The following is a 14260-nucleotide window of genomic DNA, read 5'->3' as shown; positions in this document are numbered from 1 at the left end:
GACTCTTGTCCATGTTAGGTCTTGGTACAATATAAATGAGTGATTTTTTGTTTTTTGCTTGGGGGGAGGGGGGCATTCTGTCATATACTGTTAAATCATACTGATGTTACCTAAATATACTCCCTAGCATGATGTATGTCAGTAAGCATTTGCCACATAAACCATTTACACCAATTTAGTGTTTGGACAATCATTTGTATGGCTGATAACAGAGTTTGGTCACAGGGGAAGAAATTACTTCTGAACCTAATTTTCAAAAATAGAATCATAAAACAGTTTGGGTTGGAAGGGACCTTACAACGATCATCTAGCCCAACCCCTCCTTGCAATAAGCACGGACATCTTCAGGTAGATCAGGTTACCCAGAAACACATCCAGCCTGGCACTGAATGTCTCCAGAGATGGTGCATCCACCACCTCTCTGGGCAACCTGTGCCAGCATTTTACCACCCTCACGGTAAAGAACTTTTTCCTCACATCCAGCCTGAATCTCCCCTCTTTTAGTTTAAAACCATACACCTCATTGTATTGTAACAGGCCCTGCTAAAATGTCTCTCCTCTTCTTTCTTATAGGCCCCTTTTAAGAAATGAAAGGCCACAATTTGGACTCCCTGGAGTCTTAGCTTCTCCAGGCTGAGAAACCCCAAGTCTCTCAGCCTTTCAAATGCATTTTACAGTTGTTTTTGCAATGACATTAAGCCTCTTTAGATCACATTTTGTTTGCACCAGTAATTTATTCACACAAGCCCAACTGATTCTCTGAGTAAGAGATATCTTGCCTTATGAGAAATTTTTCAATCAGGTTACCTCTTAACTGGGAACTTCTGTTAACAGTGTGATCTAACTAGGCTTCTACAAAACACATTTTGTGTCAAGGACAAAAATTAGCGACAAGCGCATAACAAGGACCAGATTTCTTTGTGATGCTTTAGTAGGCCATTTTACATTACTTTTTTGGGTTCTAATTTAATGTTTCAGCTTTTGCAGTTTGTATGGTTGCAGTTGTGTGTGGTGGTGGTGGTTTTGTTTTTTTTTTTTCTTCTTATTACAAACAGTGGCTTAGGTCAACTGTTTGTAACAAGACTTGTTATATAACAAGTGTGTAATGGCTAAAGAAAATAGGATAATGGTAAATACAGTGTACTTGTCAGGAGAGAGCTCATACCAAATTTACCTATCATGGATTCACAAGGTCTGTGCAAACTTTGTTTCAGAAAAAAAAAAATCTTTCTGAGACTATTGAAGGCATGCAAACTTAATTTCCTTACTGTATTTGTAAGTGTAAGAAAAGAAAATGGCATGGTGCATTGCACACTTTGTAACTATTTGCCTGTCCTTTCAAACTAGTGAGCAAATATTTCAAAGAAGTTAATTTCAAGGAACCTGCAAGTCCTTTATTAAATCATTTGTGGACAGATTGAAAGAAATTATTCTTCATATTCTTTTAATCTTTTAATTCAGCTGTCCTATGGGACAGAACTTGTTTTCGGAAATATCCTTTCTGCTAAACATTAACTCAGTCTTTAGGCTTGCACAGCACTTTTTAAAGAAGACAAATAATTAAGAAAATTAGTTGTATAAAATATTTGCCTTTGAAATTCAGAATAATCAGCATTAAGAAAACTTGGCTAATTGTTACATTTTTGCATTTCATGGTGTTGTGTGAACTAAATCACATAGTTTTAGTGTTGAATACAGCTTACTAATCAATTCTAGATCAGGGACACACAGTTGCATTATAAAACTACACAATGGTTCTGATCTATGTATTGTTCTGAAACTGGCATAGAAGCAGTCTCTCAAAAATCAGTGTCTTTTCCAAGGAAGTGGAAATTTGCCTTGCATTTCAACTGAACTTGCTTTAAATTGACATCAAGTATGCAAAACTAAACCAAATCAAATCCAGGTAATCTTAAAATGCAATTCACTGAAAATCTTTTAATTTTGCTGTAAGCTTACAAAGACAATGACAAACTTAAATAATATATAAAGACTATTTGATAATTTGAGAATATTCTCTGATTCCTATTTTCTGCATTTTGAAATTGATTTATGTGAGAGCCAAGTGTGATCTTTAAATAAGTGGAGGAGTAACTGCAGTTTTTACCTTTGCACAAAATGGAACATATGAATATTCAGGTTCACAGAATCATAGAATTGTAGAATCATAGAATGGCCCTGGAGGGATGGTAAAGGTCATCTGATTCCACCCCCCCTGCCACAGGCAGGGACACCTTCCACTAGATGAAGTTGCTCAAAGCCCCATTCTACCTGGCCTTGAACACTTCCGGGGATGGAGCATCCGCCACTTCTCTGGGCAACCTGTTCCAGTACGTCACCACCCTCACAGTAAAGGCTAAGTTCAGATACCTTAGTTTCCTGCAGGAGAATTCTAAAATAACCTAGAGACTTCACCATTGGTAGAATTATCTGTGCCCCATATACACATTATAAAGGGATTACTACCAAAGTGTGTATTTTCTTCTAGAAATCATAGAGTTGTAGAGGAATATAAAGAAATGGAAAATGCTTCTTAGAATACCTTTTAGTTTGCTAATGAGCAAGATCACCAACTGAAGCATCCTTCAGATGCCTTGGAAACTGAAAAGTTTTGACTGAATTGTGATATCTTAGAGTTGGTCCAAGACAGGAGTAATGCTAGAACACCACCAAAGTTACTAGTTATATTTCCATAAACCAATGCACCAGCACAAAAGGATATACGGAATTTTAAATTTATGTAGTTGAACTGAGACTGTCAGGATGGGAATAAATTGAATCTTTCAAAATCAGTGATTTATTTTTCCTGCTAGAAGCACACCGGAAGGTTAAACTAATTACATTAATTATAGATCTTCCTCTCAAGTATATATTAAGCTACTGTAATGAAGGTTATCATTCATTTTGCTCAGTTTCTTGATTCAGAACATTTCTGTCAAAAGACATACACTCATCCTTAACATGTGTAAGTGATCATTACTCATGTTTGTGACTCTATTTTATCCCTACTAGAAAAACACTTTGCTTTAAAAGTGCTTAGGCAGTTCTATTGAAGAGTTTCAAGGCTCAGCTAGCGAAATCAATTGTCTTCACTACTTGCCATTACTGTGTTTGTACTGGTAGTGTATTCAATAGGGGAAAACCTGAGAGTGATTATTTCCACATGAGCCAGCCCAGATCCAACTCCTGGCTCCATGGTTTGCTATGAAGGAATGTGGTGCTCATCACAACCTGCATTTTCTGAACTCTTTACCCTTCTCAACTTCCCTATTGTGTGCAGTGTCAGAACATCCTCATCTTTCCATCATCTTCCATCTCTGGGTGACTTCCTCTGCATTGTGAACTCTGCTTGCTCTCTCAATAGCAAAGAAAGAGATTTTCTTTCTGCCTGAGAATTCTGCCTAGTTTGCAATCTTATCTTGAACCCAGCTGGTCCCCGAGATTCTTCTGTAATCTCATTTTGTTTGGTTTTAATGTAAGAATAGAACACTTGTGCATCTAATACAATAATAATCAAGGTCCTGAAATAGTTTGCTTGTGTCTCTAACCTGCTGATTTAATTGAAGACAGTTAAAATATCTCACATCTCTAAAATGTGATAAATAAAGCTGTTCATAGAATCATAGAATAGTTAGGGTTGGAAAGGACCTCAAGATCATCTAGTTCCAACCCCCCTGCCATGGGCAGGGACACCTCACACTAAACCATCCCACACAAGGCTTCATCCAACCTGGCCTTGAACACTGCCAGGGATGGAGCACTCACAACCTCCCTGGGCAACCGATTCCAGTGTCGCACAACCCTAACAGGAAAGAACTTCCTCCTTATATCCAATCTAAACTTCCCCTGTTTAAGTTTTAACCCGTTACCCCTTGTCCTGTCACTACAGTCCCTGACAAAGAGTCCCTCCCCAGCATCCCTATAGGCCCCCTTCAGGTACTGGAAGGCTGCTATTAGGTCTCCACGCAGCCTTCTCTTCAGGCTGAACAGGCCCAACTTCCTCAGCCTGTCTTCATACGGGAGGTGCTCCAGTCCCCTGATCATCCTCGTGGCCCTCCTCTGGACTTGTTCCAGCAGTTCCATGTCCTTTTCATGTTGAGGACACCAGAACTGCACACAATACTCCAGGTGAGGTCTCACGAGAGCAGAGTAGAGGGGCAGGATCACCTCCTTGGACCTGCTGGTCACGCTCCTTTTGATGCAGCCCAGGATATGGTTGGCTTTCTGGGCTGCGAGCGCACACTGCCGGCTCATGTTCATTTTCTCATCGACCAGCACCCCCAAGTCCTTCTCTTCAGGGCCGCTCTGAATCTCTTCTTTGCCCAGTCTGTAGCTGTGCCTGGGATTGCTCCAACCCAGGTGTAGGACCTTGGTTGAACTTCATAAGGTTGGCATCAGCCCACCTTACAAGCGTGTCAAGGTCCCTCTGGATGGCACCCCTTCCCTCCAGCATATCAACCGGACCACACAGCTTGGTGTCATCGCCAAACTTGCTGAGGGCGCACTCAATCCCACTGTCCATGTCAGCAACGAAGATGTTAAACAAGACCAGTCCCAACACCGATCCCTGAGGGACACCACTCGTTACCGGTCTCCAGACGGACATCGAGCCATTGACCACAAATCTTTGTGTGCGGCCTTCCAGCCAGTTCTTTATCCACCGAGTGGTCCATCCATGAAATCGATATCTCTCCAATTTAGAGAGAATGATGTCGTGTGGGACAGTGTCAAACGCTTTACACAAGTCCAGGTAGATGACATCAACTGCTCTACCCTTATCCATCAATTCTGTAGCCCCATCATAGAAGGCCACCAAATTGGTCAGGCAGGATTTCCCCTTAGTGAAGCCATGCTGGCTGTCACCAAGCACCTTGTTGTTTTTCATGTGCCTTATCATGCCTTCTGAGAGAATGTGCTCCAAGATTTTGCCAGGCACAGAGGTGAGACTGACTGGTCTGTAATTCCCCGGGTCTTCCATTTTCCCCTTCTTGAAAATGGGGGTTATATTTCCCTTTTTCCAGTCGTTGGGAACTTCACCTGACTGCCATGATTTTTCAAATATGATGGCCAGTGGCTTAGCAACTTCATTCGCCAGCTCCTTCAGGACCCGCGGATGGATTCCATCAGGTCCCATGGACTTGTGCGCGTTCAGATTTTGAAGATGGTCTCGAACCAGATCCTCTCCCACAGTGGGCCCAAGGTCTTCATTCTCGCAGTCCCTGCGTCTACCTTCTAAGAACTGTGTGGTGCAGTCAGAGCCTTTGCCAGTGAAGACCGAGGCAAAGAAGTCATTCAGAACCTCAGCCTTCTCCAAATCCAGGGTAGCCAGTTCTCCCGAAAGCTTCCTCAGGGGGCCTGTTTTGTCCCTAGTCTGTTTTTTGTTTGTTATGTACCTGTAGATTCCCTTCCTGTTATCCTTAACATCCATGGCTAGGTTTAATTCTAACTGGGCCTTAGCCTTCCTGACCTGGTCCCTAGCTTCCCGGACAACATCCCTGTACTCTACGCAGGCCGCCTGTCCTTGCTTCCATTTTTTATAAGCCTCTTTTTTCCTTTGAATTTTCCTCAGCAGCTCCTTATCCATCCAAGGAGGTCTCCTGGCCTGTTCAATGGATATCCCTTGCCACCACTTCTTTGCAAATATGTAATGAAATACTATTTAAGTCTTCTTTATCTATTCTTATTTGCTGAGATTTTTTTACACTACTGCAGCTCTAAAAATCTCTTTCCTGGTTCTCCTGAGGCATGCTTTACCAGCTCCACCACGGTGTTACAACTGGGTCAATCTGCACAGTACTGGTTTCATGGTTCAGATTGCTCAACAGGCAGCTCTGTACATGATACAAGATTATACCCAGCAGCACAGAAAATCCTGTTTCATTCAGACAATCCCACCACTATTACACACAAATCCCAGCCCAGTCCCAATGTTACTCTACTTTTAGGCAATCTGTCAGGCTGGTTTATAGCAATCATTTTCACTATATTTAATGTTTGTACTTGGGAAGGGAAAAAAACTGTAACATTAAATTAGGAATTTCTTTTAAATCAGTAGTATTTCTGGTTTGTCCTAAAGTTACATAAAGAAAATGTGTTACCTTGAGCCCATTTTGCCTGTATTATTCAAAATTTTATTTTCTGCTTCCTTACAAGCAGAAATTCCAACGAATATCATTCAGGTTGGTTACTTTTTTTAAATGAGAATTCACATTAAACATAGAAAGCCTACTTCACCAGAGAATGTTCTTCTGTAACTTATTTTTCAGTGTCAGTGTCATTGTTAACAGTGTCATTGTCATGGTTTAAGCTCAGATAGTAACTCAAAACTACACAGCTGCTAGGTCACTTCTACCACATGAAATATCATGAGAAGATTATTACGTCTTTCATAGTAGGGATCAGATATTTGCCAAAAGGTTGATAAAGATCAGGACAGAATCTGATCAAGAATTTAAGGAGAGAGACAGAGACACTTTAAAACATGGGGAGAGGGGAAAAATCCCAAACATACAATGACAAAAAACCAAAACCACAACTCTTTAATAATAAGAAAGACCACAAACACTAAAATGTCATAAAAGAAGAGGCAACAACGTACAGGGGAAGTAGAGGGGAGAAGTAGACATCATAAGTGCTAAAAGAAAGTTGAATGATACTTGAGTTTTTCCTATGTGTAAAGCGCCAACCACCTTCCTAGCATCTTTTATTCTTCTGCTATCAGAAAAAAACAAAACAAGGTATAATGCAGTCTTATAATTGAATATATATAAAAAAAAAGTCTTATACTTACAGAACATACAACTTGCCAAGTAATGTACATGATACAGATGATAAAGCCTAAGCACTGTAAAATGCACTGTAAGAAAGGAATCAAATGAAAATTGCCTAGAACAGCTTCTGTCTTCAATGCAGAGAAAGGCTGCTTCTTTCTAGCAAGAAGCTTTTGGATACTGTCCTGGTTTCAGCAGTAGCAGTAATTTTTCTCTGTCATAGTAGCTGGGGCAGTGCTGTGGTTTTTTGACTTTCAGCCTGGGAACAGCACTGATAACACCGATGTTTTTAGCTGTTGCTAAGTAATATTTACACCGACCAAGGACATTCTGAGTCTCATGCTCTGCCAGGGAGGAGGGGAAGCCAGGAGGAAGCAGAGACAGGACACATGACCCAAACTAACCAAAGAGATATTCCATACTACAGCACGTCATGCCCACTATATAAACTGGGGGCAGTTACCCGGAAGGGCGAGATCACTGCTGGGGGTCGGGCTGGGTATCGGTCGGCGGGTGGTGAGCAGTTGTATTCTCTTCCCTTGTTATTTCCCTTATCATTATTATTATTGGTGGTAGCAGTAGTGGTTGCTTGTTATACCTTAGTTACTGGACTGTTCTTAGCTCAACCTGCAGGAGTTCCATTCTTTTGATTCTTCTCTCCATCCCTCTGGGAGCCAGGGGAGGAATAAGGTGGGGAGTGAGTGAGCAGCTGCACATTTCTGAGTTACCAGCTGGGCTTAAACCGTGACAGATCTTAAACTTATTGCAGTAGTTCAGAAGTCTTGACTGGCCCGAAGATGCGCACTGCTAATTATCTAGGTTTGATTGTGGTATTTCCCCAGTGATTTGTCAGCTGCCTTAAACTTACACTTGGCTAGGCTCCCAGACATTAAAATTTTGGGTGGACCAAACGGACTGAAATCCCTTCATACTGTATGCATGACTATTTCATATTTTTGTTGCCTAAAAGCAAGTAATTTATTTCACTGAAATCAATCCAGGTAAGGCTTCTGCTAGTATTAGTAAGGTCTGTTATTGACAGCTTCTTGGCTGTGTGGATTTTTTCACTCTAATAAACTCAGTTTCACAGGCAATGACTGCTGCTCTCAGTTTCTTGTTGATAATTACATTTTAGGATTAGTGAAATGCTTTCTGACAATGCCACAAGTGTGTCCTTAAAAGAACAGAGACTTGTTTTAAAAGATCCTTCTCTTTAGTGCTACACTTGTATTTTGCAACTGTTCCTAAAAAGAAAGCCACACCATCTTTTCAGAAATTATGTCCCCTTAAACTTTTCTTTAGTTGAACAAATATCTCAGTCAATATGCAGATTAGAATATTCTGAGGCAAATTAAAACATAACAATCTGCAAAGATATTTAAAGAAATGGCACATACCCTTCTTTCTTCTAGCTGAAGATATTACACATTTATGCAGACAACATTAAGTTTGTAACCTTATAAAGAGTATTGGCAGGGAGAGCCCTAATTTATACCTTGAGAATAGCTCTTCATCTTGTATTAAAACTCTTACTCCAGATAGTCCCTTCACTTCGGCAAGTTTTATGCTTTGCCTAAGAACTAGTCCCCTGTTGTTACTTGAACAGTCCGCAAAACAAGGACACCACATATACAAGGTTACAGCTGCTATTTTTTTATCACTGCTGTTCTTATGTGTGCGTTCTGCTCTTCTCAGCTCCTACAGATAGTTACAGGAACTGTATAACAGAATAACCCTGTGCAATATGGCTGGTTAGAAGTGATTTGCTCTCATAGTTTCTTACAGGTTTATATTTTTCCTTGATGGAATCAGGTTCAGACCAGAAAAAATGACCAAATGTAAAAATTGACTGTTATTTAATATATATTGAAATTTATTTTTCTCTCTCACACACATGCACACGTTATAATTCCTACTATGGTAGACTTTGTTTTAAATTGTTTATTTTTATGGGTATTTCCATCCTGAACAAATCCATTGATTTGAACAGGTTTGCTGTCATGTAAAACTGCTTTTTTAGGATAAAGAATGAGGCTGTAGTCATCAAAAAAAAGGGTTTGTTTCGCTCTTAGATATATACTATTGCTATTGTCAATAAACACCATTAAGAAAAAGTAGCTTGTTTTTCATTAGCTGGATGGTTTGCTTTTTTTGTGTGTGTATGTGTACCTTGCCTGATGTATAAAAATTGATGCAATAATATATTGGGTTTTTTTGAAGCTCACTGTTGCCAGTAAGAAGGTTACTTTTTTGTTTTATAAGAAAAAAAAATGTGAAAAATGCCATAAAATGTTGCTGATAAAGAAGTATCTGACCCTTCTTAGCCATAAATATAGTCTTCAGGGAAGATATGTAAGTGCGATTGAAATGTTTAAGCTGGGAAAAGAATACAGGTATACATGTATTTTTGCTTCATATAAATAGAGTTACATTATCATTGGAGATAAATATTTAATTTACAAAACTAAATTCAAAGTTGTTATGCTGCTCAATTGGTTTAATCCTTTGAATTTTCTTTTAAGATACTAAACAAGAATATGTATAATAATGTCTGGAACGACCCCCATCATTCACAGAGTGTGGATTATTTTGGCAGTATTAGAGACAATTTTTCATAAAGAATTAAAAGAAACAGTAGAGGGATGGCTGGTGTCAACAAGTCAATTATGCCAAGTCAGTATTCCTCACTCCACTATGAAATTATCCAGTTCCTTTGAATTACGCACTGATGCAGACTGTTTTTTTTTACTATCATGAATGAGCAGAAGGCATTGATTAAATTTCTCTCAGCTAATCTGCATTTTTAAAAATGGATTATGCTGCTGTTGTGTGTGTAAATACCACCCTATTTCTTTGCTCTATCTTCTTTTTGCACATGTGCTTCTCCAAAAGTTACTGTAATTTCCATACACATGCAGGAAAACTGGTAACAACACATTTCCATTTTGCAGGTGAGCAGGACAGAAGACATAAAAGGAAAAGAAAAATTATCAGGGCAGTAGGGATGGTCAGAAGAGATGGATCTGCAGTTTGTGAATCACCTCAAAATGTGTGGCAACACTTAGCACAGCTGAAGTACAGAGATGCAGTTTATCCTGTACAAGCTGGAGTTTTTGATATTAATGTTCCCAGCTTTTGATTGGTTAAAATTAAGGAAGCCATGATGTCTGTTTTTTCCTCTAGTTGAAATACAAGCAAGCTTCTGTTCATCTTATAACAAAAGATAGAAGGCCACTTTTTTTTTTTTTTTTTTTACTTTTTTTTACTTCTGTAACTCCTACATGCTGTGGCTCTTGATGCTGTATACCAGATAGAACTCTACAACCTAGTGGCAAACCCTTTTTTGTTTCATTTTGTTGGTGGTTGGTTGGTTGGTTGGTTTTGTGTGGGGTTTTTTGGTTTTGGTTTTAATTATGAACAGTTGGTTTGGGTAAAAGCTTTCCCTGAAAAGTGTGTTGGGCGGCAACCAAATTTGTAATAAAAATGTTTGTCAGATTGAGAGATGCCTGAAATTCCAAAGTGCTGGGGTTTTCACAATCCTGCCTTCCAGCTGATACAGGTTCAAAGTCTGATGTTACTAATGTAAGGCCCAGCACCAAATTCTCTCAAACTTGATGTGTTAGAATATGAAGCAAAACTGCTCCAATACATAAGTGACTGTTCTGTGTTTTGGATTTTCTTCCCCCTCATCAATCTGAGGTTAGGGCAAGTGCTAGGCTTACTTGATCTCTCCAGTGCCCTATGTGACAATTCTAACAACAAGGCAAATTGTTATTCATCAAAAGGATGGTACTCCTCTGAGACTGGTCTTTCTATTTGTTTTGTTGGATACTTCTTTCTTCCTTGGACATGACCAAAATCACTTATTCCTTTTTCTACCTTTTAATATTCATGTAGAAAAATGTAAAGCAAAAATCATTTACTTTCCCAGGAAACAGAACTTCTGTTTCCCAGCTGGTGTCAAAAGGTCTTGTAATACCATGTGGACATGAGTAATTGAGTATTATTAGTAGAAATCAGCTCTATTCATAAAGAATACAGTAGTCCTTGGGAAGATGAGACATTTTCAAGCCTTTAATTGTCAATTTTGATGATCACAGAATTGTTTGGGTTAGAAGGGACCTCTGGAGGTCATCTAATCCAACCCCCATGCCAAGGCAGAGCCACCTACAGCTCTGGAACGTGTCCAGGCAGGTTTTGAGTGTCTCCAGAGAGGGAAACTCCACAACCCTCCTAGGAAGCCTGTTAAGCGCTCTGCCATCCTCAACATAAAGAAGCTCTTCCTCATGTTGAGGCGAAAGTTCGCTGATGACACAAAACTGGGAGGAATGGCTGACACGCCAGAAGGCTGTGCTGCCATTCAGCGAGACCTGGACAGGCTGGAGAGTTGGGCGGGGAGAAACTTGATGAAATTTAACAAGGGCAAGTGTAGAGTCTTGCATCTGGGGAAGAACAACCCCATGTACCAGTACAGGTTGGGGGTTGACCTGCTGGAAAGTAGCGAAGGGGAAAGGGACCTGGGGGTCCTGGTGGATAGGAGGATGACCATGAGCCAGCAATGTGCTCTTGCGGCCAAGAAGGCAAATGGCATCTTAGGGTGCATTAGAAAGGGTGTGGTTAGTAGGTCAAGAGAGGTTCTCCTCCCCCTCTACTCAGCCTTGGTGAAGCCGCATCTGGAATATTGCGTCCAGTTCTGGGCCCCTCTGTTCAAGAAGGTCAGGGAATTGCTTGAAGGAGTCCAGCGCAGAGCCACAAAGATGATTAAGGGAGTGGAACATCTCCCTTATGAGGAGAGGCTGAGGGAGCTGGGTCTCTTTAGCTTGGAGAAGAGGAGACTGAGGGGTGACCTCATCAATGTTTACAAATATGTAAAGGGTGGGTGTCAGGATGATGGAGCTAGGCTTTTTTCAGTGATATCCAGTGACAGGACAAGGGGGAATGGGTGTAAACTGGAGCATAGGAAGTTCCACGTTAACATCAGGAAGAACTTCTTTACTGTAAGAGTGACAGAGCACTGGAACAGGTTGCCCAGGGGGGTTGTGGAGTCTCCTACACTGGAGATATTCAAGGCCCGCCTGGACAAGTTCCTGTGTGATGTACTGTAGGTTACCCTGCTCTTGCGGGGGGGGTTGGACTAGATGATCTTTTGAGGTCCCTTCCAACCCTTGGGATTCTGTGATTCTGTGAAACTTCTTGTGTTTTAGTTTATGGCCACAGTTCTGTGTCCTGTTGCTGGGTATCACTGAAAAGAGCCTGGCACCGTCCTCCTTGCACTCACCTTTGAGGTATTTACATGTATTAATGAGAGCCCCCTCTCAGTCTTCTCTTCTCTAGACTAAACAGGCCCACGTACTGCAAACATTCTTTGTAAGATGCTCTAGACCTCCAAGCAACCTCCTGTGGTCTCCACTGCACCCTCTCCAGTAGCTCCTTTTCTTTCTTGACAAGAAGAGCCCAGAACTGGACACAGGACTCCAGATGTGGCCTTACTAGGGTCAGGTAGAGGGGGAGGGTCACCTCCCTGCACCTGCTGGCCACACTCCTCCCAATGCACTATTTGCCCAGGATACTATTATCCCTCCTGGCTGAAAGGGCACACTGCAGGCTCATAGTCAACTTATCCACCAATACACCCAGGCCCTTCCCAGCTGAACTGCTCTCTAGTGGGTCAGACCCCAACCTGTACTGGTCCTTGGGGTTCCTCCTACCAGGTGCAGTATCCTACACTTGCCATTGTTGAACCTCATTAGGTTTCTCTCCTCCCAGTCCTCCAGCCTACCAAGGTTGCAGCACAGCCTTCAGATGTATCAGCCACTGCCCCCAGCTTCGTACCATCAGCAAAGCTGCTGAGGGTACATTCTAGCCCTTCAACCATGTCATTGATAAGTTGAATACGACTGGACCCAGTATTGATCCCTGGGGAATGCCACTGACTACAGGCCTCCAACTGGATTCTACGCTGCTGATCAGGACTCTCTGAACCCTGCCATTCAGACAGTTTTTGATCCACCTCGCTGTCCATTCATCTAAAACACATTTCCTAAGCTTAATTCTGAGGATGTTATGGGAGACAGTGTCAAAAGCCTTGCTGAAATTGAGGTAGATAACACCCACTGCTCTCCCCTCATCGATCAATCTTACCATGTCAGCAAAACAGGCTATTAGATTGTTCAAGCAAGATTTACCCTTGGTGAATCTATGCTGACTACTCTACTTCCATTACAAACTGCTGTATAATGAATAGATGTTTTATCCGTGTCCAAAGTTTACTTATATTTTGAATACTGAGTTTTATATAAAATGCATTCTTATTTTACTACATATAACACTAGACAAAAAAAAAAATACAGTTGAGTCTGTGGCAATGAAACAGTCTGAAAATGAAGTCCAGATTCTCAACTTTGTACCACATTAAAACTTTTGTCTGAATTGTGTTTTTCTCACTGAAATTAATTCAAGTTAGAAACCCACAGTTGGCATTCGTATTTTCAAAATAATCCTTGAACCTCTATCTACTTACAAATATTAACAAGAAGGGGAAAAAAAAATCCCTTTTTCAATCCCAAATCAAAGTGTTTCTAGATTTCTACAAGAAAAAAAAATAAAAATCAAGCAGTCACTTTTTGAAGTAAACCTGACTTGCAGGTACAGTTTGAGTATCTGAGAAAGCATAGCGTTCACAGAGGAGGGAAAAAGCAACCTATACGCTTGCACTTAAGAATCTGACAGTGTTGCAATTTGGTGAAGATTCCTTTTCTGTCTAAAAGGAAATAAAATAAATTACAAGTACTCAGGATAAAAATCAAAACTAAAATTCCAGTAATACACAGGAATAAAACATAGAACATATTTAAATTCAAGTCCTACGGTCTCTGTGTTGCATGACTGAGGTACATGGTGGCTTTAATGTGCCAGTAACTTTTATTCCCTTTCAGACGCCTATTAATCTATAATGTTGCATTTTATAAAAGACAATCTGAATAAGCATCTTTCTCTATTAAAAGGAAGCTTTTGCAAAGGAAGCCATGGCTAAGGGTAAACAGAACGATCAATATCACGTAAGTCTACTAAAACAAAATGAACAATATGAATCAGCCTTTCTTGAAAAAGGCCATAGAATTCTATTGTTCTTCACTTTAACTGTGAAGCAGTTTTGGCTAATGTGCTGCTCTGGACTAATTATAAATTGGATATTTCCATATTTGCATAGAAGCAGGGGAGGTGAAAATTGTTTTGGCAGCACCTGTTGATTCCATAGTAATCTTTTTTACTTTTTTTACAACTGTGATCACATTAAATTCCCTACTTCTCCAGCTACTCAGTTAGGCTTCTTTCTGACTTCTGCTGACTTGTGTAAGCTGTTGCAATTGTTAGAAGAGCCAAATCAGGAACCATGAAAACCTCAGTTGTGTGGAATTGTTGGCGCTCATGGGCCTTGATCATAGAGTAACTAAAAACTTAATGTAGATGTATAAACAACTACTTCATCC

The sequence above is a fragment of the Lathamus discolor genome, chromosome Z (genome assembly GCF_037157495.1).
Source record: "Lathamus discolor isolate bLatDis1 chromosome Z, bLatDis1.hap1, whole genome shotgun sequence".
Taxonomy (NCBI): Eukaryota; Metazoa; Chordata; class Aves; order Psittaciformes; family Psittacidae; genus Lathamus; species Lathamus discolor.
Note: the sequence above shows the minus strand (reverse complement) of the source record.